This window comes from Schistocerca gregaria, chromosome 4 (genome assembly GCF_023897955.1).
Source record: "Schistocerca gregaria isolate iqSchGreg1 chromosome 4, iqSchGreg1.2, whole genome shotgun sequence".
NCBI classification, from domain to species: domain Eukaryota; kingdom Metazoa; phylum Arthropoda; class Insecta; order Orthoptera; family Acrididae; genus Schistocerca; species Schistocerca gregaria.
Window position 1 is genome coordinate 319,635,125 of NC_064923.1, and position 25,035 is coordinate 319,660,159.

Sequence of the window (25,035 nt, forward strand, 5' to 3'; positions counted from 1 at the left end):
ATACGATTTCTGAGAGAGAAACCTGCCGATTAGACTCTCTTTACGCATAGAATGTAGATGGTGTTACTCATGCGTACTCTGTGTGGTTACGGGACTATGCTAATTATATGCATATCCAACCATGTAGTACATCGCATGCCAATTTGATACATGACACACGTCGCTTTCTCGGTGTGTCAGTTTTGTTGCTTTTCTTGCGCACTCCGTAAGATACTCGAATCGTTGTTCCCCAGATTTTCATTTTGTTTTTATTTTTAACGTCTTGTGTCAGTTTTTCACCTGATACATAAGTGAGTAGTTTTGACTTACTTAGTCACATGGAATCGGAGGAAAACTTGAAAGTAATAAAATAGAATAGCAGAAAGTGGCTTTTATTACTTAATGCATCCTCAAATATAACAGATTACTATTAGTGCTACGTGAGCTCACTGTGTTGGCCCTGTGGAGAGGTTTCGAATTTTAACAGTTTTATTGATGCATAGCTTGGTTATAAGACCTTTAGGCCACCATTATTGACATTTGCAATCGAAATTCAGAACTGACTATTTTTCGGTAAAGCACAGTGGTACGCTTTCGTGATCTCGGCAACGGAAAGAGACATGTTTTCTTTAAGGAAAACTGTTTGCAAAAAGTACCGCTGGTACTGAGGTAATTAGAACGTACTTGAGCTGAAGCTTACAGTGACAGTTGCTTGTTTCCTCCTTGATGACCTCTCCTGCAGATCGAGAGGAAACGTGTATATTGACCATGGCCACTTAACTCGTACGTTTCGAGAACCATGAAATCATTCTTCGGAGAGTATAACTGCTGAACTGGACATGCAGGGAGAATAAAATCGACCATCTTCATCTTGGAAGGGAACATCTGATGATGATGATGTTGATTTTTGGTTTGTGTGGTTATCAGCTGCTGTACAAATTCCCAATCTTTCCACCGTCCAGTCTCGCCTGTTCACCGAATGATGATGAAATTATGAGGCCAACACAAACACCCAGCCCCGAGGGTGTGTGTGTGTGTGTGTGTGTGTGTGTGTGTGTGTGTGTGTGTGTGTGTGTGTGTGTGTGTGTGTGTGTGTGGAGGGGAAGCCGCTGGAATCGAACCCAACACCCCGTCATCTAGAGGCAGGAACGCTAGCACTAGACCATTTGCTGCTGACGGGAGCAAGTGAGACATTCGTCAGCACTGATTTAGATCAATAAGTTATACCCAAATCTGGATAACTGAACAGCCAATTAGCACCGGTACTTCCTAAAGGCACCTCCGTAGCTGAGTGGTCAGTGCGGTTGACTGCCATGCACGGGGTTCGGCTTCGATTCCTGGCACTGCCTAGGATTTTTCTTTGGTGGATGGACAGGCATAGGCTGCATTCAGCCTCGTGAGGCCAACTGAGGAGCTACTCGACCAGTTAGTAGTGGTTCCAGAGTGAAGAAACCCGACAACGAACGAGAGAGTGGTTTGCTGACCACCTGCTCCTTATACCGGATCCGATGGTACCATAGGTAGTCGATGAGACTACGGTCGAAACGCGGAACTTCAGCATTTTACTTTATCTCCTATAGTGCCAAATTTGGTGCCAGTTGACCCTTAAAGGTATTAGTGACAAATTACGAGAGATAGTCATAAAGTGTTCATTACTCCTTGAAAAGATAAAGATAGTTGATTTATTTTTTCTTTGTTTGCAGGTATGTTTTTGCTGTCATATTACTCACTGTATCGCAGCAGGCGACAGTATCGTAGCACGCCAAAACAAAATGGTACAGACTTTTCCTAACGTGGATTATCGCGTGGTAATACCATTTCCTAAATATGAATGGGAAAAACGGTGCAAAAATTCATGCCGAGTCAGTTTAAGTGTATGGCAATAACGCGACATATATGGGAGACTGACTAGGTGGTGCAGACTTTATAGTGCAGTCAGACACTTCTGAATTATGAAGATCAAAGAGACAGATCATCCCGCTGTAAAGAATCGGAAATCTCAAGAGAACTGGAGATCTTCATGTTCGAAGACCGCCGTATGACAACAGAAGCGCCTGTGGTAAAATTGAAAATTAGTCACGGATCAGTTTTCAACGCCTTGTGCTTGATCACACCCAGTTTTGAACCGAGGTAGTAGCAGAAGTTTTGCAGCTGTGTCAGGCCTATCAAGATGAGTTCCTTAGCCGTGTAATCTCCGTGGAAGAGTGCTGGATACACCACTACAGTCCAGAGGCAAAGGGAAAATGCAAGCAATGCAGATGAGTGCCATTCATCAGCGAGGAAAAAGATGAAGACCCCGGCTACTACACCACCAACTCACCAGAGCTCCATGACCCGCCCGTCCACTCGATGTGAGTGCGGTGTCTACCTCTATTTTTCATCAGACGGGTGCGACCTCGAACATTGAACGTCCACATTCTGATACAGAACAGCACCTCCGAAAGCAGCGGTCGCCCCGAAAACGGAAGAAGAGAAGTCAAACGCCATCCGACGACACACTTCTTCATGTGGCACACAGGTAGTGGGGTGGATACAAGTCAGTGTTCTCCCTTCGAGCGCCCTGCCGATAGGAGTGGCCGCTCTTGATGCCCCATCTGAGGAATGATCCCACCCGACAACGATGGATTCCATGGAGGGAGAGGCCCTGGACCCCGCTACAGCAGCGTCACCACAACTCGCCCTCGATGAGTGCGACCGTAGCTTTACGACTGTTCCAGTTTCCTGGGCTGATGATGTCGACGATGGAGCAGATCGAGATGGTGGCCCTCCCGTCAGGCACTGCCCCTTGGAGGTGCCTGACCCACCTTCTACCAAGTAATTGCGGCTACAGTGACTGCTTCGGATGTTACACGCTGGCCGGACATCTCTGCCGGAAAATCTGTGCCAATGGTGGGAGCACGCCCACACACACTACCGCTTCGCGACGATGATTCTAGGCACAATTCGGGCTTCCCACAAACTGACAATGTTCCGAGAGACCGTTTATGCTGCTAATGTCGACATTGACCTTCTCCAAGAAGTGATCGTCGCTGATTTCTACGCCCACACTGGCTACACGACACACATCTCTCATGCTTCTGACGACGGTAGTGGAGTCACCATCCTCCTCCGTTCTGGACTACCTGCTAAAGATGTATTGTACCTTCGTAATACTAGAGGCGTGGCTCTCACGCTGTTTGGCGTCTGCGTCCTCATTGTATACGCGCCGTCCGGCTCCATTTGTTGTCGTGACCTACACACCACCTTTGCTGACGAGGTAACGCCGCTTTTTGAGGATCCGCTGGATGGAATGGTCCTCGGTGGTGATTTCATCTCCACACAAGGGTCTGCTGACCAACTTGCACGTCATTCTCCGTGTGCAGCCCTCTCTGTCATCATCGACACACTTCATCTTGTTGACACATGGACAAAGGTTCATGGCACCTGTGCAGGATTCACATACCATACGGCGCATTCGCCCAGTCGCCTCGACCGTATATACCTTACACGTTCCCTTGCTGCCAAAACTCGACATGCCAAAGCATGGCCTCTGGCTTTCTCTGACCACGACTCCTACGTTTCTGATGTCGTCTTCGTCCGCCAACAGGTGTGGCACAGCCGCGGCCTGTGGAAATTAAACATCTCCAACCTGACTGTCCCTGATTGCCGACGGATATATGAGGATGCGTGGGAACTCAGTCGTCGACGTCGCACCGTAAACACATCTACCTTGTCCTGGTGGTTATCCTGTGTGAAAGCAGCTCTATGCAGGGCACTGATGGGATATGGCAAAGACTTTAAAGCTTGGCAAGCGAGCACCATGGACTTTTATTATGCGGTGTTCCTGACTGAACTTCAGTAGCATTCTCTCCTGTCCGTCAGACGATAGTGCACCGTACTAAAGCGCAGATCACTTCACTCATGCGACGACGCTTGGAAGGGACCCTTGTCAGATCCTGCACCTGTGACCGTATTCCTCACGGAACGCCATCGATGTAACACATCCTCACAGGACGCCGACGTCGTCGTCGAACTCTCATCCACGACCTCACCGATGCCGCTGGACGACGATACACTATTTGGTGTTTTCTGCAATGCCATGGTGCGGTGCTAACAGATTATGCTGCAGGGGTTAATTAGCCCCAGGAACATGCTATCGAAATCTCCTGATAAGGTTGCTGGAGACAGTTGAGACGAAGCATAGCGGGAAGCTGTTCAACGGACTGTGTTTACTCTATGGTGACCCACGGGCCTGATTCGCATACTTACTTGAGCTCACGGGACGAAGAATCACGTGACACGACAACTGCGTACCTGTTGCCTAAAGTCAAGACTATTACTATTACTATACTGTTACTTAATACCCTTGAAATTTATACACATCGGAGAAAAGATCCAGAAACTCTACTTAACGAACAACTGTTTTCACTTTTGCTTTGGTCGATAACTGTACCGTACATGATAGAGGGCCACATTACTTAGGCTTCAGTAATTACCTTTTCACACTATATTTTAAAAGTTACAATATTTTAACCTGTTTTATATGTTCTATAGATGGTAATAATAACTTAATAGTAACTACAGCGTTACTTTCTTAAGCAGCAGAAATGCCACTTACGTGATTGGCTATCCATGACGTTATGCCGGAGACGGTGGGCAGGGCTTCAAGTATGTAAATAGCAGCTGGCTTCCTTCACGTTGCAGTACACCCCTAGCCACAAGCAAGAGGGTTGCCATGCGTGACCGCCTCCGGCAGATATCTATGGTATATCAGCGTTATTTACTGTTTTATCAGTATACGATTTCGTTCTTTATATGTTTATAAGGATTCTTGTTCATTGTAGGTCTCAAGATGATCTTATAATAAGGTGGAAACCGGTCACCACATTAAAAAACTTACGCGATCAAGACTGCTTCCACTTTATTTATAATAATTACAGATCGCTGTTTCCTGTAATAAGAACTATGCTCTTTAAAATATGGAAGACTATAGCGTACGCAACGTTAATGTTCAAGGGGTAAGCACCTCACTCCGTTTGAACGAGGTATGTAAAAGAGGTAAATGAAGCTGAAAAGTTCCTCCCAAGATATTGCAGAAACACATGGCAGTAATGAAGGCACTGAACATCATTGCTGCCAGTGGTGTTCACGAAAATGTACAGTGCAACAAGAGTGGACACCGGAAGGCCACGTGGCTCTACAGACAGTGAAGACCATCGCGTCCGGTATACGGCTCTGGCGCATCGTACTGCAATTGCAGTAGCAGTTTTAACAGCAGTTGGCACCACAGTGACACAACAAACTGTTACATGTCGGTTACTTCAAGGACAACTCCGAGCCTGACGCTCTGTCAAGTGCGCTCCACTCACCCAAAACCACCGACATTTGCGACGTCAGTGGTGTGAAACATGAGCTTATTGGATGGCAGGGTAGGGATTTGTGTGTTTTCCGGTGAAAGCTGATTCTGCCTCTGTACCAGGGACGATCGTGTGTTGATCAGGAAAACGCCAGCTGAGGGCCTGCAACCAAACTGTCTGCGTGCTAGACACACTGGACGTACACCTGGCGTTACAGCCTGGGGTGCGATTTCGTAAGACAGCAGGAGCGCTCTCGTGGTTATTCCACGCAGTCTGACAGCAAATTTGTACGTCTGTCTTATGCTTCGACCTGACCTGAACCTGACGGGATACCACTTCGATTCTACACAGAGTACGCGAAAGAACTTGCCCCCCTTCTAACAGCCGTGTACCGCAAGTCTCTAGAGGAACAAAGTCTCCAAATGATTGGAAAAGAGCACAGGTAGTCCCAGTTTTCAAGAAGGGTCGTCGAGCAGATGCGCAAAACTATAGGCCTATATCTCTGACATCGATCTGTTGTAGAATTTTAGAACATGTTTCTTGCTCGCGTATCATGTCATTTCTGGAAACCCAGAATCTGCTCTGTAGGAATCAACATCGTTTCCGGAAACAGCGATCGTGTGAGACCCAACTCGCTTTATTTGTTCATGAGACCCAGAAAATATTAGTTGGAGGGTCCCAGGTAGATGCCATTTTCCTTGCCGGAAGGCGTTCGATACGGTTCCGCACTGTCGCGTGATAAACAAAGTAAGAGCCTACGGAATATCAGACCAGCTGTGTGGCTGGATTAAAGAGTTTTTAGTGAACAGAACACAGCATGTTGCTCTCAATGGAGAGACGTCTACAGACGTTAAAATAACCTCTGGCGTGCCACAGGGGAGAGTTATGGGACTATTGCTTTTCACAATATATATAAATGACCTAGTAGATAGTGTCGGAAGTACCATGCGGCTTTTCGCGGATGATGCTGTGGTATACAGAGAAGTTGCAGTATTAGAAAATTGCAGCGAAATGCAGAAAGATCTGCAGCTGATAGGCACTTGGTGCAGGGAGTGGCAACTGACTCTTAACATAGACAAATATAATGTGTTGCGAATACATAGAAAGAAGGATCCTTTATTGTATGATTTTATGATAGCGGAACAAACACTGGTAGCAGTTACTTCTGTAAAATATCAGGGAGTATGCGTGCGGAACGATTTGAAGTGGAATGATCGTATAAAATAATTGTTGGTAAGGTGCATGCCAGGTTGAGATACATTGGCAGAGTCCTTAGAAAATGTAGTCCATCAACAAAGGAGGTGGCTTACAAAACACTCGTTCGGCCTCATCAGTGTGGGATCCGTATACCAGGTCGGGTTGACGGAGGAGATAGAGAAGATCCAAAGAAGAGCGGCGCGTTTCGTCACAGGGTTATTTGGTAAGCGTGATAGCGTTACGGAGATGTTTAGTACTCAAGTGGCAGACTCTGCAAGAGAGGCGCTCTGCATCGCGGTCTAGCTTGCTGTCCAGGTTTCGAGAGGGTGCGTTTCTGGATGAGGTATCAAATATATTGCTTCCCCCTACTTATACTTCCAGAGGAGATCACGAATGTAAAATTAGGGAGATTCGTGCGCGCACGGAGGCTTTCCGGCAGTCGTTCTTCCCGCGAACCACACGCGAGTGGAACAGGAAACGGAAGTCATGACAGTGGCACGTAAAGTGCCCTCCGCCACACACCGTTGAGTGGCTTGTGGAGTATAAATGTAGATGTAGATGTTATTGCTGCCATTCATGTATAGCGCTGTACTGGGCGTTTTCCAACAGGTTAACACTCACCCACATACCGCTGTTGTAAACCAACATGCTCTACAGAGTGTCGACATGGTATCTTGGCTTCCTCGATTATCAGATCTCTCTTCTATCGAGCACGAATGGGACATCATTAGACGACAGCTCCAGTGGCATCTACACACAGCATTAATCGTCCTTGTATTGCTCGACCAAGTGCAACAGGCCTGTAACTCCATCCACAAACTGACGGGCATTGAATGCAAGTTTGCACTCTTGCATGCAACATTTTGCCGCTTACATCTGTTATTAATGTGCCAGCATTTCACATTTGCGACGTCTTATCTCGCGCTTACATTAACCTGTGATCTTGGAATGATAACCACTTAAATATGTTACTTATACAAATGTATATCCGAAATTTCGTTCCTCTATATCGATAATGCTTAGTGTTGCGATTTTTTCTGTCAGTGTACATTACCTTCAGGTTTGTAGTGTTCTAATACGTTCAAATGGCTCTGACCACTATGGGACTTAACCTCTGAGGGCATCAGTCCCCTAGACTTAGAACTACTTAAACCTAATCAAACTAAGGACATCACACACATCCACGACCGAGGGAGGATTGGAAGCTGCAACCGTAGCAGCAGCACAGTTCCGGACTGAAACGCTTAGAACCACTCGGCCACAGCGGTCGGCTTTCTAATACGTCCACAACACTAATATTAATACAAGAAATAATAGAAAAACGAAATACGGCACTGAGATAGACAATATCAGTCGAGAAGGAAGTAAAAGTAACTTCACGATTTCGGTCTCAGGCTGATCAGGGGATTGGTATTCAAATCCAGTAGCGGGGAAACAATATTGCACAATGTGCAGATTAAGCAAAGCTTTCACTGGTCTGCCTCAGGAGGTGCAAACCAGAGACGGAAATATTCAGAAACGTGTCGTGGGAGAGGTACAATGCGAGCGCCTCGCTCCCCCGCCACAAATTTCTTCCTTGGGCCGGACCGAAACCAATCGCCGGCCGGATATGGCCCGCGAGCCGCCAGTTGCACACCCTTGCTTTACGTCAATGGCAAAGCTCATCCTGTGCAGGACACAGTCATACGTGCTTCTTCTTTTGGGCTATCAATAGTTTCACCTCAACGCCGTGTTAGGCCGATAAGACACTAAGTGACTTCATTCTTTTTCCCTGGACGATGAAAGTGTTGTACGGCAGAAATTTACACAATGATGAATTGGAATGTTTGCTGAACGCCCAAAACGCAGACTTCTAGAACCCAAGTCTCTGTCATGCCATCCATTGTTGGAAAACATGTGTCGCATTGAAGGCTGAATCTACTGAGATGGACTTACGATAGCACCGTCTTTTGTGGCCTCAGCTTGTTTTTTTTTCCTAGGTGATAATTACCAGGGTATGCTGAAAAGTTATGGCCCCGAAATTTTATGCGACAACTCGTAAATCTTTATAAATAAATCAAATGTTATTAACATTCTACTTCTTTATTCTTCGTGTTTGCATATTTTAGACCCTTTGCCGCCAAGGGGCTCGATATCATAGAGTCTATATGTAATAATCCCCAAAGCCTTGAAAAATAAGCAAAAATATAACTCTTCAAAAAAGTAGATAAAAATTAACTTGACGCCTTCCTAAGAGACAATTTCCACTCATTCCAAATTAATAAGTGTAGACCAGATGTGGCTTAAATTCAAAGAAACAGTATCGGCAGCAATTGAGAGATGTATACCAAATAAATTAACAAACGATGGAGGTGATCCTGCTTGGTACAAAACGAGTTAGAATATTGTTGCAGAAACAAGGAAACAAACAAGCTAAATTGAAACAGACGTAAAATACTCAAGATTATCAATCTTTTACAGAAGCTCGAAATTTAGCGCGGACTTCAATCCGAGATACTTTTAACAGTTTCCACAACGAAACTTTCTCTCGAAACCTGGCAGAAAATCCAAAGATATTCTGATCGTATGTGAAGTATGTCAGCTGCAAGAAACAATCAATGCCTCCTCTGCGCGATAGCAATGAAGATACTAACGAACACAGTGCTGCCAAAGCAGAGTTACTAAACACAGCCTTCCGAAATACCTTCACGAAAGAAGGCGAAGTAAATATTCCAGAATTCGAATCGAGAACAGCTGCCAACATGAGTAACGTAGAAGTAAATATCCTAGGAGAAGTGAAGCAACTTAAATCACTTAATAAAAGCGTCTTCTGGTCCAGACTTCGGAGTATGCTCCAATCTCCATTCTTAACAGTCATATATAACTGTTCGCTCGACGAAAGATCCGTACCCAAAGACTGTAAAGTTGCACAGGTCACACCAATATTCAAGAAAGGTAGTAGGAGTAATCCTCTAAATTACAGGCCCATATCGTTAACGTCGATATGCAGCAGTATTTTGGAACATATATTGTGTTCGAACATTATGAATTACCTCGAAGGAAACGGTCTATTGACACACAGTCAACATGGGTTTAGAAAACATCGTTCCTGTGAAACACAACTAGCTCTTTATTCACATGAAGCGCTGAGTGCTATTGACAAGGATTTCAGATCGATTCTGTATTTCTGGTTTTCCGGAAGGCTTTTGACACGGTACCACACAAGCGGTTTGTAGTGAAATTGCGTGCTTATGGAATATCGTCTCAGTTATGTGACTGGATTTGTGATTTCCTGTCAGGGAGGTCACAGTTTGTAGTAAATGACGGAAAGTCATCGAGTAAAACAGAAGTGATTTCTGGCGCTCCCCAAGACAGTGTTGTAGGCTCAAATGTTTCAAATGAATCTGAGCACTAGGGACTTAACATCTGAGGTCATCAGTCGCCTAGGACTTAGAACTACTTAAACCTAACTAACCTAAGGACATCACACACATCCATGCCCGAGGCAGGATTCTAACCTACGACCGTAACGGTCCCGCGATTCCAGAATGAAGGGCCTAGAACCGCTCGGCCACAGCGGCCGGCTCTTATAGGCCCTTTGCTGTTCCTTATCTATATAAACGATTTGGGAGACAATCTGAGCAGCTGTCTTCGGTTGTTTGCAGATGAGGCTGTCACTTATCCACCAATAAAGTCATTAGAAGATCAAAACAAACTGCAAAACTATTTAGAAAAGATATCTGCAAGGTGTGAAAAGTAACAGTCGACCATAAATAACGTAAAGTGTGAGGTTATCCACATGGGTGCTAAAAGCAACTCGTTAAACTTCGATTACACGAAAAATCAGTCTAATCTAAAAGCTGTATATTCAACAAAATACCTAGGCATTACAATTACGAACAACTTAAATTGGTAGGAACACAAGAATATGTTGTAGGGAAGATTAACCAAAGACTGCGTTTTATTGGCAGGGTACTTAGAAAATGTAACAGACCTACTAAGGAGACTGCCTACAATCCGCTTGTCCGTTCTCTTTTAGAATACTGCTGCGCAGTGTGGGATCCTTACCAGATAGGACTGACGTAGTACATCGAAAAGTTCAAAGGAAGGCAGCACGTTTTGTATTATCGTGAAATATGGGAGAGAGTGTCACAGAAATGATACAGTATTTGGGCTGGACATCATTAAAAGAAAGCCGTTTTTCGTTGCGGCGGTATCTTCTCACGAAATTCCAATCACCAACTTTCTCCTCCGAATGCGAAAATATTTTGTAGACACCGACCTACATAGGGAAAAACGATTACCACAATAAAATAAGGAAAATCAGACCTCGTACGGAAAGATATAGGTGTTCATTCTTTCCGCGCGCTATACGAGATTGGAATAATAGAGAACTGTGAAGGTGGTTCGATGAACCCTGTGTCAGGCACTTAAATGTGATTTGCAGAGTATCTATGTAGCTGTAGACGTAGAAGTCGCTGTAGATGATGTGTAACGTAACTATATTGGTGCATGGGAAACAGCGTCCTGGAACAGAGTTTCGATTTCGAAGAGATCTTTCTGAAGTATTTCTTTGTGCAAACGTTTTGTTTTTCTTGTAATATTCAGTAGGAATCTGTTTCTCGCGCATGGGTGCACTTAATTTTATTTGAATGAATGAAACTTTTTCGTAATCTCTGTGACTCAAGAGCCACATAACGTAAAAGTTATCGCAAAGGAAAATTAGTCTGTGCCGGAAACAAAACACCTGAATAAAACTGTTTTTCGCTTGTCTGTCCAAAGAGCGTAGCTTTGTACATATTTCAGAGACCTTCATCCTCTGCCTGCCTTAACGAACAGACGCGTATTTCATTCGACGTTTGCCGGTTTCATTCTTAGAAGTAAATATGAAACGAATGTTAAAACCTTTTGTTATTTTTCTTATCATAACTTCTACTAGTGTTGATATTTACATTTTTTCGTACCAATTAACTTTGTTTCAGATCGTTTTACTGAAATAGCGAAGTCAGCAGATCAGTGTGAAGAGAGGTAATGGCGGAAGCGCGTTACGTTCAGTCATTAATTTATTACTGCTCTTAGCAAATCGCAGACCTGAGATTAAATGCCGATCGTTATAATGCGTCTTGTGCTTATTACATCCAAGAAACTATTACGAAAGATTCGGTTGTTCGTTTCTCATCAGTTGTTCTGTCGGGCTTCGATCCCGTCCGACACCGGCTCCACTGAACATTACTGACGGATAGTGGTTTGTAACAACTAGCCCAGGTATTTGTTGGTAATATATCTATACCCTTTACTGGGATTACTACTTCGTCATACCACTTCTTACTACTTCGTCAATAACTGTACGTTATTAAGTCCACATTCCCAACACCTAAATGGCGGGTTGCTCACATACTCTCTGGCGATAGTTGCATTTTTGTTGGAGATTTTAATTTATGCCTGTTACTATTAAATTAATCTGATCGGCAGATTTTCGAACTCTACTCTCAACCAAAATTAATATCAACTTGTATAAACGGAACGCGTCAGTACACACATGGCGAGCCCTTTCCTTCAGCAAGACAAGGCCAGACCTTACACGAGTGCCGCGACAGCTGCAACTGTCCGACGCCTTGGGCTCCCTCTCATCGATCGTCCTCCAGCACTCTCGTCTTGGCTCCGTCTAGATTTGAGAACTTCACTTCGGTAGCAATGAAGTGGTATAAGCAGAGTTGAGGTTGTGGCTTCGTCAACTAAGTCAAACAACGTGCAGTGAGGGTGTCTACAAACTGGTTCCTCGTTGAGTGAGCTGTGTTAGACGTTTGGGGCACTATGTTGTGAAATAAATATGTAGATATGAACAATAAAGATATAGAAAATTAATGTCTTTTGTTTCATTCTAAAAGCTTTAATCCTCGAAATACTAAGGAGGAGGTGCCTTTTGAATGTGTTGTAATCCAGTCAGTTTCTTTATATTTTAAAATTTTGACAAAAATGGTTATTGATTTTAATGAATTCTTCTACCAGATTCCATATATATTTTAAACCTTTCAGTTAAACTTAACCCAAAAATTTAAGTCTCAGTAGCAGATCTCACTTTCCCCAGTGAAGGTCGTCTTCAATAGTTTTATGATCAGGACCTTATCTATACTTCAGTATCTGTTTAAAAAGTATGTTGAGAGTGAAAGTCAACAACAATGAACGCTTTCTTTAGTCAAAACGAAATAAACCGATGAAAAACGGATGCATCTGATTGCCTCCACAATGCAGACCTCTGTCAAGTGACATGTGGCTGCCGCAAAGTGTACATAGGCGAAACGGGAAGAACTGTTAAAGAACGCAGTAAGAAACACGAACGGCACACGCGCCTAAAACAAAGTGTGAAAACGGTATTAGCGGAACATCATGAGAACTGTGGCTCTGACATGGATTTTCATATCGTACGTGCGCTGACAGAGGAAACCAACATTTATAGAAGAAAGGTCCTAGAAACGGTTGAAATTTCCAAGAATGCATATACACACATCAATTTTTTTTTGCGTCACCATGGTTCCCAGAACTCCTGAAGACGGACGTTGACTGTGGATATTGTACCACAGACACACTCCCTTTGACTGTTCAGAGACGTCACGAAACCCGACCAAAGATGTAAACAACCATGCATGAACAGTGTCTATTACACGGAGAGGGTTCGACAGCCGATCCGTTCCAGTCATTCCACCAGGAAGGAGGTACACGGCTTGTGTTGTCTGTAGTTCAACCATGCCTAGACGGTCAATGCCGCGGTTCTATCGCGTCTACATTGTCACTTTGTGCCAGGAAGGGCGCTCAACAAGGGTACCAAAGTAATGTTGTTCGGACGTGGAGGAGATACAGAGAGACAGGAACTGTCGATGACTTGCCTCGCTCAGGCCGTTCAAGGCCTAGTACTGCAGTGGATGAACGCTGCCTATGGGTTATGGCTCGGAGGAACCCTGACAGCAATGCCACCATGTTGCATAATCCTTTTTGTGCAGACACAGGACGACGTGTCACGACTCAAACTGTGCGTAATAGGCTGCATGATACACCACATCACTCCTGACGTCCATGGTGAGGTCCGTCTTTGCAACCACGACACCATGCAGCGCGGTACAGATGGGCCCAACAACATGCCGAATGGACCGCTCAGGATTGGCGTCACGGTCTCTTCGCCGATGAGTGTCGCGTATGCCTTGAATCACACAATCGTGGAGAGGTGTTTGGAGGCAACGCGGTCAGGCGAACGTCTTTGACCCACTTTCCAGCGAGTGCAGCAAGGTGGAGGTTCCCTGCTGTTTCCGGATGGCATTTTGTGGGGCCGACGTACGCCACTGGTGGTCATGGAAAGCGCCGTAACGGCTGTACGATACATGAATGCCATCCTCGGACCATATCGGCAGTATATTGGCGAGGCATTCGTCTTCATGGACGACATCATGCATACCTTGTGAATGACTTCCTTCAGAATAACGACATCGCTCGACTAGAGTGGTCAGCATGTTCTCCAGACATGAACCCCATCGAACATGCCTGGGATAGATTGAAAAGGGCTGTTTATGGACGACATGACCCACCAACCACTCTCAGGGATCTACGCCGAATCGCCGTTGAGGTGTGGGACATTCTGGACCAACAGTGCCTTGATGAACTTGGCCACGACGAATACAGGCATGCATCGATGTTAGATGACGTGCCACTGGGTATCAGAGGTATCTGTGTGTACAGCATTCTGGATCACCACCTCTGAAGGTCTCCCTGTCTGGTGGTACAACACCCACTGCGGGATTTTCATGAGCAATAAAAAAGGGCGGAAATGAGGTTAAGTTGATCTCTATTCCAATTTTGTGTACAGGTTCCGGAACTGTAGTAACCGAGGTGCTGCAAAACTTTTTTTGATGTGTGTAATTTCAATAGAGCGGACGGCCATAGACTTCCGGCATCGTGACTACCAGCCATCAAGGAAGTAAATATGCGGCCGCGGTGTACGAGCAATAGAAAAAGTTGGCTGCAAGTCACCTCGACCGACAATAATAAGAGGGTTGGCTGAAAAGTAATGCCTGAACCTCCGTAACGCTTCAACAGTTGTCGGCATTGGTATGCGGCAGGTACTTCAAAAATCAAATGGCTCTGAGCACTATGGGACTTAACATCTGTGGTCATCAGTCTCCTAGAACTTAGAACTACTTAAACCTAAATAACCTAAGGACATCACACACATCCATGCCCGAGGCAGGATTCGAACCTGCGATCATAGCGGTCACGCGGTTCCAGACTGAAGTGCCTAGAACCGCACGGCCTCACCGGCCGGCCTGCGGCAGGTACTGGCTTGTTCCGTAGCCTCTTCTCTACAGCTGCAGTTGGAGGGAAGACTTCGCATTGAACGGTTGTGTTGTTACAGTGAAAGTGTGGAACCCTGCGCAGACCGTCGGTTAATGTGATTTAAGAAACGTGCAGCAGAAGATGTCACCCCACAGGATATTCATCAGAGAATGGAAGCTGTTTATGATGATAGTGTTGATGTGAGTACTGTGTGTCGTTGGGCGAGTAAGTTTAAAGACGTTGAGGCGGGAACATCTGACCTGCGTGACAAACAAAGAGTTGAACGTCCTTTGACAGCAACCACCGACTTTCATTGGCAAAATGTTTACAGATTTATTCAGGACGATCGTCGTATCACCCAGAGAGAAATTTTAAGCACAATCGGCATTTCACAAGAACGTGTGGGTCACATTATTGCTTTGCTTGGCTATCGGAAGATCTGTACACGATGGGTACCCCGGACGCTGACTCCTGAAATGGAAGTGCACAGACTTGAAATTTGCCAGGAACTCGTCTCGCTTTACAAGAATGAAGGTGACGCCATCCTCCATTCAATTGCGACAGTAGACGAAAGTTGGGTACACAATTACGACGCGGAGACGAAACGTCAGTCTATGGAATATCGACAAAAGACTTGCCCCAGAAAAAGAAATTGAAGAAGCAGCCCTCAGCTAGAAAAATCATGGCCACAGTGTTCTGGGACGGAAATGGTGTTATCCGTGTTGATTTCCTTGATCGTGTAATAACAATAAATTCAGAGCGCAACATCACAACGCTGCAAACTCTGAAACGACGGCCAACAACGGTTCGAAGGGAAAAGAGAAATGTTTTCCTGCAGCATGACAATTCCAAACCACACACTTCAAGTGCCACCACAGCATCCTCCTTACAGTTCACCTTTAGCACCATCTTGCTTCCATCGGTTCCCGATAATGAAAGACGATATGCGGGGATATCATTATGCTTCTGAAGAAAACATTGAGAGAACTGTGAGACTGTGGTTGCGGAAACAGAGCGTAGACTTCATCAGTGATGGCTTCAGAAAACTTGTTCATCGTTGGCAGAAATGTATTGAGTTGTCTGGTGGTTATGTGGCAAAGTGAATATTGGTAATTAAAGATCACATTTTAAGGATTACTGCTGCATTTGATTTATTAAAATATTCCCATCAAAACCATATTAACGAAGGTGGAGACATTACTTTTAATTTAACCCTCGTATTTTGGATAAACATCCCCCCTCTCTTGTTCTGTCCGTTTCGCATCTGGCCAATAATGATGGCCAGTCAATAACCCTTCTCCAGCGTAAGAGTGGAGTAGTGTCTTCCCATCCAATGATGATGGGCCACCAATAGTATCCACAAAAGTTTAGCCAATAACGCCTCCTATTGTGCATCAGAGCTGGAATATTAGCCCATGACGATGGCTCGCCAATGGCAGTCACAAAAATTTTAACGATTATTTGCAGTTCTCCAGCACAAGCGCGGGAAAACTCCCCTTTATAAGAGAACGTGACACTGGTCTCTGACAGTGTTCTAGCAATAGTGGACACCGCAACATCTTCAAGAAGATCCCAGCAGAGGGTTCGATACATCGATTATTTTAGAAGGAAATATGACGCGGCGTACCAACCGAGAAGATTTTAAATTTAGTGACAACGGCCACGAAAGTCTGCTGGCTTACAATGAAGGCACTTTCCATTTTTAAATATTTTTCTGTTGTGGACATAAAGTCGGTAGTACGCGTTACTGAAAATGCGTCGATAACACTGAATGTGTGCTAAAAGACAAAATGGCTCTAATGGCTCTGAGCGCTATGGGACTTAACTTCTGAGGTCATCAGTCCCCTAGAACTCAGAACTACTTAAACCTAACTAACCTAAGGACATCACACACATCCATGCCCGAGGCAGGATTCGAACCTGCGACCTTAGCGGTCACGTGGTTCCAGACTGTAGCGCCTAGAACCGCTCGGCCACTCTGGCCGGCGCTAAAAGACATTTCTAGGGGCCGGCGGCTGTGGTCTCGCGGTTCTAGGCGCACAGTCCGGAGCCGCGCGAATGCTACGGTCGCAGGTTCGAATCCTGCCTCGGGCATGGATGTGTGTGATGTCCTTAGGTTTAAGTAGTTCTAAGTTCTAGGGGACTGATGACCACAGATGTTAAGTCCCATAGCGCTCAGAGCCATTTGAACCATTTTGAAAATTTCTAGGTTCTGGACGTTCATTACACATCAGTACCTCTTTAGAAAGTATGTTGCCAATATTGAACATAAATTAACTAATTTCCTGTTTTAAGCATTTTAGGCTGTACACAAAGTACCCCCGCCCACGTGTGAGCTCCCCTTGGTAATGCCCGTTGTGGAAAGTGCCTTTGCGTTGCTAGGGTTGAATATGTTCACATAAAAAAATTAAGAGGTATTACTTTCCAGCTTGCCCTCGTAAAACTTCTTGACTACATCTCGCAGTTACTGGCTGCATCTGTTCGTGATACTCAGTCAACACAGAGCCCTGAGGAGCGAATGGCTTCGGAGTGCTGCAGCTGTACGATGAAAAATGTACGTTGTCTGTATTTTTGGAGACAAATGGCTGGATCGCTCTCCCAAGTGAGGCAGTGCAGGCACCTGGGTCCACTGACGGTCTGTCACGGATGCTGGGATTTGTGGTTTTTTTTCTGTGGCTGACCGCTTTGTTTCCGGCACAACTTTGCGGCGCGTGTGTGATTAAGGGCGGAGGGGTGACGGGCGAGGGTGGGGGGAGGCGGCGCCAATCGAGTTAGCCGCAGCGGGTATTAATTGCGCCGCAGCTGATGACTCAAAGTGAATGCCGGCGCAATCAGCCGCAGCGGCGCAAAGTTGGTTACGTGCGCGCGCCTGTCTTCAAAGTGGCCGCCGACAGCGACACCGACACTCCGCGGCTGCTCCCGCAAACACGTGTGTCTGTCCCACCGGGCAGGCGGCCTCTGCATTCAGCGCCGACCGCGGACGGGGAGACGCAAATTGCACGCACTGCTTCCGTTGGACGGGTTTCCGTAGACACCACTCCCTGCGCATGCTAAGCAGCTTGCTGTGAGTCCTGTTCCACTCGTAATACGTTCTGTGTTCCCTAACACTGCTGTGCTTCGTCTTCACATAGGTACCTGTGGGTCTGTGTTTAACACTTTCACAAAGAAAGGTTTACTGACGCCCCATCGTACTGATCGCTACGTAACAGTTGCATCGTAACCATTTACTTGATACTCGGAATGAATAACAGAAATAGATAAATAATGTACAAGATGACGTTAAACTGTAGCTCCCCCTGGAAATAACTGGGCAAGTCAGGTAAAAGTTCGGAGAAAGGTAAGAGCATGCTTTAGATTGAGTAACAATTTGGATTATTTCAAACTAGTTTTCGGTTCACTGGGTGAAGAAAGCCACAAACGTATCATGTACTTAATTTGACCTACTTAGATCAGCTGAAGAATAGGATACAACTTTCGTAGTTCTGCTGAGGCACACGGTGCCGCCAGTGGAATACATTGAATCCTTTTTTTGTTCTTTTTTTTTTACATGCTTTCGCTGGTGGTAGTATCCTATTCTTCAAAGGCCCGCATAGTACAATATGCGAAAATCAATTGCAGAGGAAACAGATATTGGAACGACTCAGTATTAGACAAAGGTATAATCCAAAACATGTGCACAAATGATTTAAAATTACCACAAGCGACAAAAAGTATACACGATATCTGTCTCTTAATAACACATTCATTTATTTCTATTGAAATGTCCCCTTAGAACAATTATACATGACTGTGCTTAAACTGACACTCAATATTTTTTTAGCGCAACGCAGTCTGACTTTGAATAATCCCTACAAGAGAATGGCCCTGACTAACATTAACCTATACCTTTCACAAATCACTTACCTCACAAAAATCTTCGTTACTCGAACTACTGCAATACAGCGAACGCCACTACCGCCAGCTAAATAAAAGGTTCAAGCTACTGAAGGCACTAACTACTGATAGGCATAGTTAGCAAATGAAAGATTTTGATAGAGAAAAAACAATGTATTTACCTTAATATTGTTCAAAGGTCATATTATATATATCAGTTCATGACATCCAGTCATACAAAGTTACTGTCTCTGTCCAGATCATCCGTTCTCACAACTCCGCCATCTCTCTCCCCACATCCACCACTGCTGGAGGCTCACCTCCAACTGCCCAACGCTAAGCGCTGTTAACATCCAGGTGCCCAACACTACAATAGCCAACAACAATGCAAACCAGCCACAGACTGCACACAGCACAGCCAGTGATTTTCATACAGAGCGCTACGTGGAGTTACCAATATAAAAACCTAAACAGCCTACTTACACTATTTACGATAACCGATTTGGTGTCTATGGCTCGAAAATAAACAAATTAATATCTGTGTCTAAAATTTGGAGTCATTTGTCAATGCCGACCAGTTGTATCCCATTCCTCAGCTGACCCAAACATTATGGGTAGCATTCAACTCACGCTAGCTGAGGAGAACCCTACGTCATAGTGACGTAACGCTACATCATCGTGGCGTAAATTACCTAAATCGACTACATCTTTGCAGTTGCACCACAGAGGTTGCAGCGATAACGTGAAAGCTAAATGTAAATAGACGTGTTCAAACGAAGTGACAGCAGTTGTGTGGTATGCTCATCCCAGATGAATTACTTATTAAGCTGTAATTTCAACAATTTTGGATGTTATTGTGTGTTTCTTGATGTAATGAATGTCTGAACGAAGGAACCATAACAATAACTAAAGTCAGAAATAGTGTCTATTCATTTAAAAGAAAAAGAAAATACGATTACTTGTGCATGAATCGTGTGGACAGAAACGTGAAATAGAAATAAATTAAAGTGTTTCGTATTTTTATAAAAGCCAATGGATTGTAAAGAAACCTTGAACTGAGAGATTAATATGGTTCCAAATATAATTCCGAATGTTGCTGAAATTTTAATTTTGCCTTCATGCTGTAGATCAGCACAGAAACCAGTGCTCTTCAGAAATAAATTATTGCTGATGATTATAGTGTACTGACCTGTTGTAATACATGTCATTATTTTTCTTCACACGTTGTATACTGTGACAAAACAATGACATGCAAGTCACATTTACCAGCATTTTAAGCAACTGAAAGCAGTGAGCACTGTTTCCATTTTCAGCTACATTTTGCATGACTCTTAGGCAATATGGAAATAGCTATATTTATACAATGTCTATTCAGAGAATAAACAAACACAGCATTCCACCATCGCATATGAAACATCACTTAGTGCTGCTAAAAAATGTGAACTGTTGAGGTTATTTTGTCAAGTGGCTCACCCATTGTGACAGTCAGTGTTCAACATCATTTGGCAACTACTAGGTAACTTACTTTTTTGTAGTTGATACTGCTTAAATATTAAAATTTGAGTAACAGTTATAGACGAAATATCATTGTTTTTTCACAGTATACAGCGTATAAAGAAAAATAATGACATGTATTATAAACAGGTTACATTATACATTATAATCATTAGCAATAATTTATTTCTGAAGAGAAAAAATTTCTGAGTTGATCTGCAACATGAAGGCAAAATTAAAATTCCAGTAACATTCGGAATTAATTTCTTGGTTTAACGTTCCTGCCCAGAAGAATTATGTCCAATCCATTGGCTTTTATAAAAATACAAAATACTTTTATTTCTCTCTGTCTCACGTTTCTGTCCACATGATTTATGCACAATCAATCGGATTTTTTTTAAATGACTACTCGCTTTTTTTGAGTTTCGTTGTGGTGACGGTTTCTTCGTTCAGATATTTGTTACTTTCATGAAACACACAATAACATCCCACATTCTGGAGGTTTGAGCTTAATAATTTATTATTCCACGTTTCTGTCGACACAATCATGCACGATTCATGGGATTTTTTTTAAAAAAAATGACTTTATTTGACTTTCTTTATTTTGATGAAATACCCAATAATATCCCAAATTCTTTTGATTGCAGCTTAATAACTATTTATTTCACGTTTCTGTCCAGATGACTTATGGACAATTCACCGGGTTTAAAAAAAATGACTGCAAGTGTTTCTTTCGTTCAGGCATTCATTATGTTCAAGAAAAACAAAATAGCACCAAAAATTGTTGGGATTCCAGCTTAATAATTAATTCAACTGGGCTGAACATACCACACAACTGTGGTAACTTCGTTTCTACACATGTATTTACATTTAGCCTTGACATTACCGTGCAATCTCTGTGGTACAACTGCAAAGATCGATACACGTACTTATGTAGTTGATTTAGGTTTATTTACGTCACGATGACGTAGTGTTACGTCACTATGACGTAGGGTTCTCCTCACCTAGCGTGAGACGAATGCTACCCAAACACTATAAGCAAAGATACAATGAATTTGTATAGAGTTTGTGAGGTCTTAATATTGGCTAAGAAACTGTTAAACTGAGCACTCTTTATTTATGTTGTGTAACAAACATATTTTTTTACATTGTAAACTAAACTTTAAGCAACGGACAGCATTACACACAACAATTAAAATACACAATCACAGTATTACAGTATGGGTATAATGCCGTAGTTTGTGAAGTCATGGCATTGGTTGGGAACTGTCTAACTGAGCACTAGTAACTTGTGAAACAAGCAGATTGTAGATTACATTTTATGCAAAGGGCAGTATTAAACATATTACATGGATAAAATACATAATATTAAAAAAGCTTTACTAGTTATATAGTTAAAGTTTGTGATCAGTTACAGCTATGGACATCTCCACTTTCAAGCTTCACATGATGCAGTCAACAAGCCACGTACCCAGAGACAATCACATTGACATATAGTGCAATACAAAATTACACTAGGATTTCCTGTTCCTTGCCTCGCTTAAACCTCAAACGTCAACCATATAACTTGCAACACTTTGTGTATTTTGACATCGTACTGTGTTTAGTAATGCTTATTACAAAAAATATATTTTACAATATAAAAGGTACGGATGAATCATCCCTGTAAGATGTATATTAGATTACTTGTGCTGAATGTCCCTGTTATTACATTGGCCAGACAGGAACGGCCCTGTCTGTTAGGTTTAAAGAGAACCTGCTGATTAAAAGCGGTGATGGAACATAACATTCTACATTTGCTGAACGTCTTGTCCAAATGGCCCATGCTTCAAAGCCTCTAAAAGATGCAGAACTTTTACATAATGAAGTCGAAGGATGTAAGTTAGACGCTCTTTAAGAATTGCAAATTTTTAAACATCTTATTATTGATAGAGAAAAGTTACTTAATGATCAGCTGCAAATAAAAAATAGAAATTATTTAGAAGAATTTCAACCTTTACTACAGTGGAGTTGACCCATGGTCTGCTTCCAATGGCTGATGCTGTTTCCTATCTGCTTTGCCCTTTTATTATGGTGCATTTGTACACTGTGTCTCCATATATTTTGTACGATACTGGTAAGACACCAGTTGCAAAGGTGTGTCTTATTTTGCCTGTTTTATGTTCAAGATATTTCATGCTTTGCACGCTTGTGTCTCCCATACTAATTTATTAGTTATTGTAGAGGGGTTTCGCTCTGTTATTATAATATTTGAATGTAAATTTTGTTGCTCTGACGTAGCAGCTAGTCCTTAAGAAAATTGTTTGATGTACTGTACCATAGGTAGGCATTTGTCCATTTGCAGGTCTGTTCCCTGTCACATTTTGTTTACAATTTACGTTGCGCTTAGTAATTTTGAGGCACTTTGTCTCTAGCGCTTGCGCATGCGCTCTCGCATCCGCTTGGCCGCTGGCCGAGCCTCGCCGCGTAATTGCTCGCGACGCCTAGTTTCCTTGATGCTTCCGTGTGATCATTATTCCTGGCCCGGCGTAGCTGTGTCTACGTTTTACTTATTGTTTTTAGTATTGACAGGCATAATCTTATGACTATGCGTCTTCATTCTGTATTAGTTATATTCTGTGACATGGCCAACGTTTGGCCCTCAAAATAATGTAATTTTTGTAAGTATCACGATTTTCCTTATTATGAAATCATTAGACTGATGATGCATATCAATGTTTAATATATGTCCGTATTGGTTAATTTATAGGTTCTGAAGAAGATACCATTATTGGCATCGAAATTTAGGTAAACTAAAAGAATTTTACCTTGCAACTGAAGGCTGAATTTCTTATTGTCTGAACAATTCACGATTGCTGAAGCCCTGTATTTTGTTAAAGATTTGTATATAACATATCTACATTACCTACGAGAACCCAATTGCAACTAGAAAAGGTTAAAAATCAACAAAGAAATCTTTTGCACTGACAGAAATGAAAAATGCTACACTGGGCAGATTCATCACATAACAGGTATTAAATAATTACACTATCATTTCGTACGGAACTGATACCCACAATCAACCTTTGTGTCATGTGTTACCCGTAAGAATACACTCGTTTATGCTATGTGGCATTGAAGCAAACAGCCTAAAAATGTCCTACTGACGTGCCTGAAACAGACACTGGATAACTTAATGAAAATTTGTAGATGGAGATTGGTATGCAAACACATATCTTCCCACCGCATCCCACACATGCTCTATGTGTGGCAAATCGGGTGATCAGGCATTCCTCAATAAGTCTGTGGTATTGTATCAACGGTAAACGATACATAGAAACTGGAAATCTCAACCTATCTTCCAGTAATCTGGTCCCGACGGTACATGTGACATCCTGTCTGTAATCTCTGCTCTAGTTCAGTTGTCATTTGTCTGTCCGTCAGAACCAGTCGAATTGTGGAGGGCAGGGTTGTTTACTATTACGGTCTGCAGCGGTGTAGTGTAGACGGATGGCAGCCTGGCATACGCTCGGTGAGACGTCAGTGGAACAATATTGACGACGTCAACATTTATTATCGCTTCAGGCAGCCAGCGCTCACAGTGCGTTGGTAGTGCACGCCTGCTGGTCTAAAGCGTCCTCTCATGAGACGAGAAAATGCAGGTGGACGAGAATCTGGTGACGTCAAAGCGTGAAATTCCATGTTCCACTTCACTGCGTAGCGTGAAGTGGAGAATCTGGCATGTCAGATTTTTGCCCTGTAGAGAGGAACCTGGCCAACGAGGTGCTACATCGTTTTTAAGCCACAAGCAGAACATAAGAGCCGCCATTCTGTATTGAGTTAAATTCCGTATTTGGTGTTTTCTTTTTTAATTATAGACCATATATACTGAGATACGGCTGCCATGTCGAAGCCGTAGTGTAGTAGACAGTGTGGTAAGCTGCAAAGACGAATGTATTATGCTCGCATCCAGCCTATTCTAATTATTTCCCTTTCGTTTTTGGGTCTTTTTTATCAATTAAATAGAAGTGTTATCTACAATAGTCGATGCTTTTTATTATACATAATATACGCTGAAGTGTCATAGAAACTGGTGCAAGCATGCGACCGTAGCGGTCGCGCGGTTCCAGACTGTAGCGCCTAGAACCTCTAGGCCACTCCGGCCGGCATTCAATTACAGAAAAAAATGGTTCAAGCACTATGGGACTTAACTCCTGTGGTCATCAGTCCCCTAGAACTTAGAACTACTTAAACCTAACTAACCTAAGGACATCACACACCTCCATGCCCGAGGCAGGGTTCGAACCTGAAACCGTAGCAGTCGCGCGGTTCCGGACTGAGCGCCTTAACCGCTAGACTACCGCGGCCGGCTCAAATACAGAGATATGTAAACAAGCATATTAAGGTACTGCGGTCGGCAACGTCTATATACGACATCAAGTGTCTGGCGCAGTTGTTAGTTCGGTTATTGATGCTACAATGGCAGAGTGCCAACATTTAAGAGTTTAAACGTGGTGTTATAGTTGGCGCACGAGCGATGGGAACAGCGTCTCCGAGGTAGCGATGCAGTGCGGATTTTCCCGTTCCACCGTTTCACGAGTGTACCGTGACTATCAGGAATCCGGTAAAACAAATCTCCAACATCGCTGCGGCCAAGCTGGAAAAATATCCTACAATAATGGGACCAACGAAGACTGAAGAGAATCGTTCAACATAACAAAAGTGCAACTCTTTTGCAAATTGCTGCATATTTCAGTGCTGGGCCATCAAGAAGTGTTAGCGTACGAACATTCAACGAAACGACATCGATATGGGCTTTCGGAACCGAAGGCCCACTTGTTTACTGTTGATGACTGCACGACACAAAACTTAACGC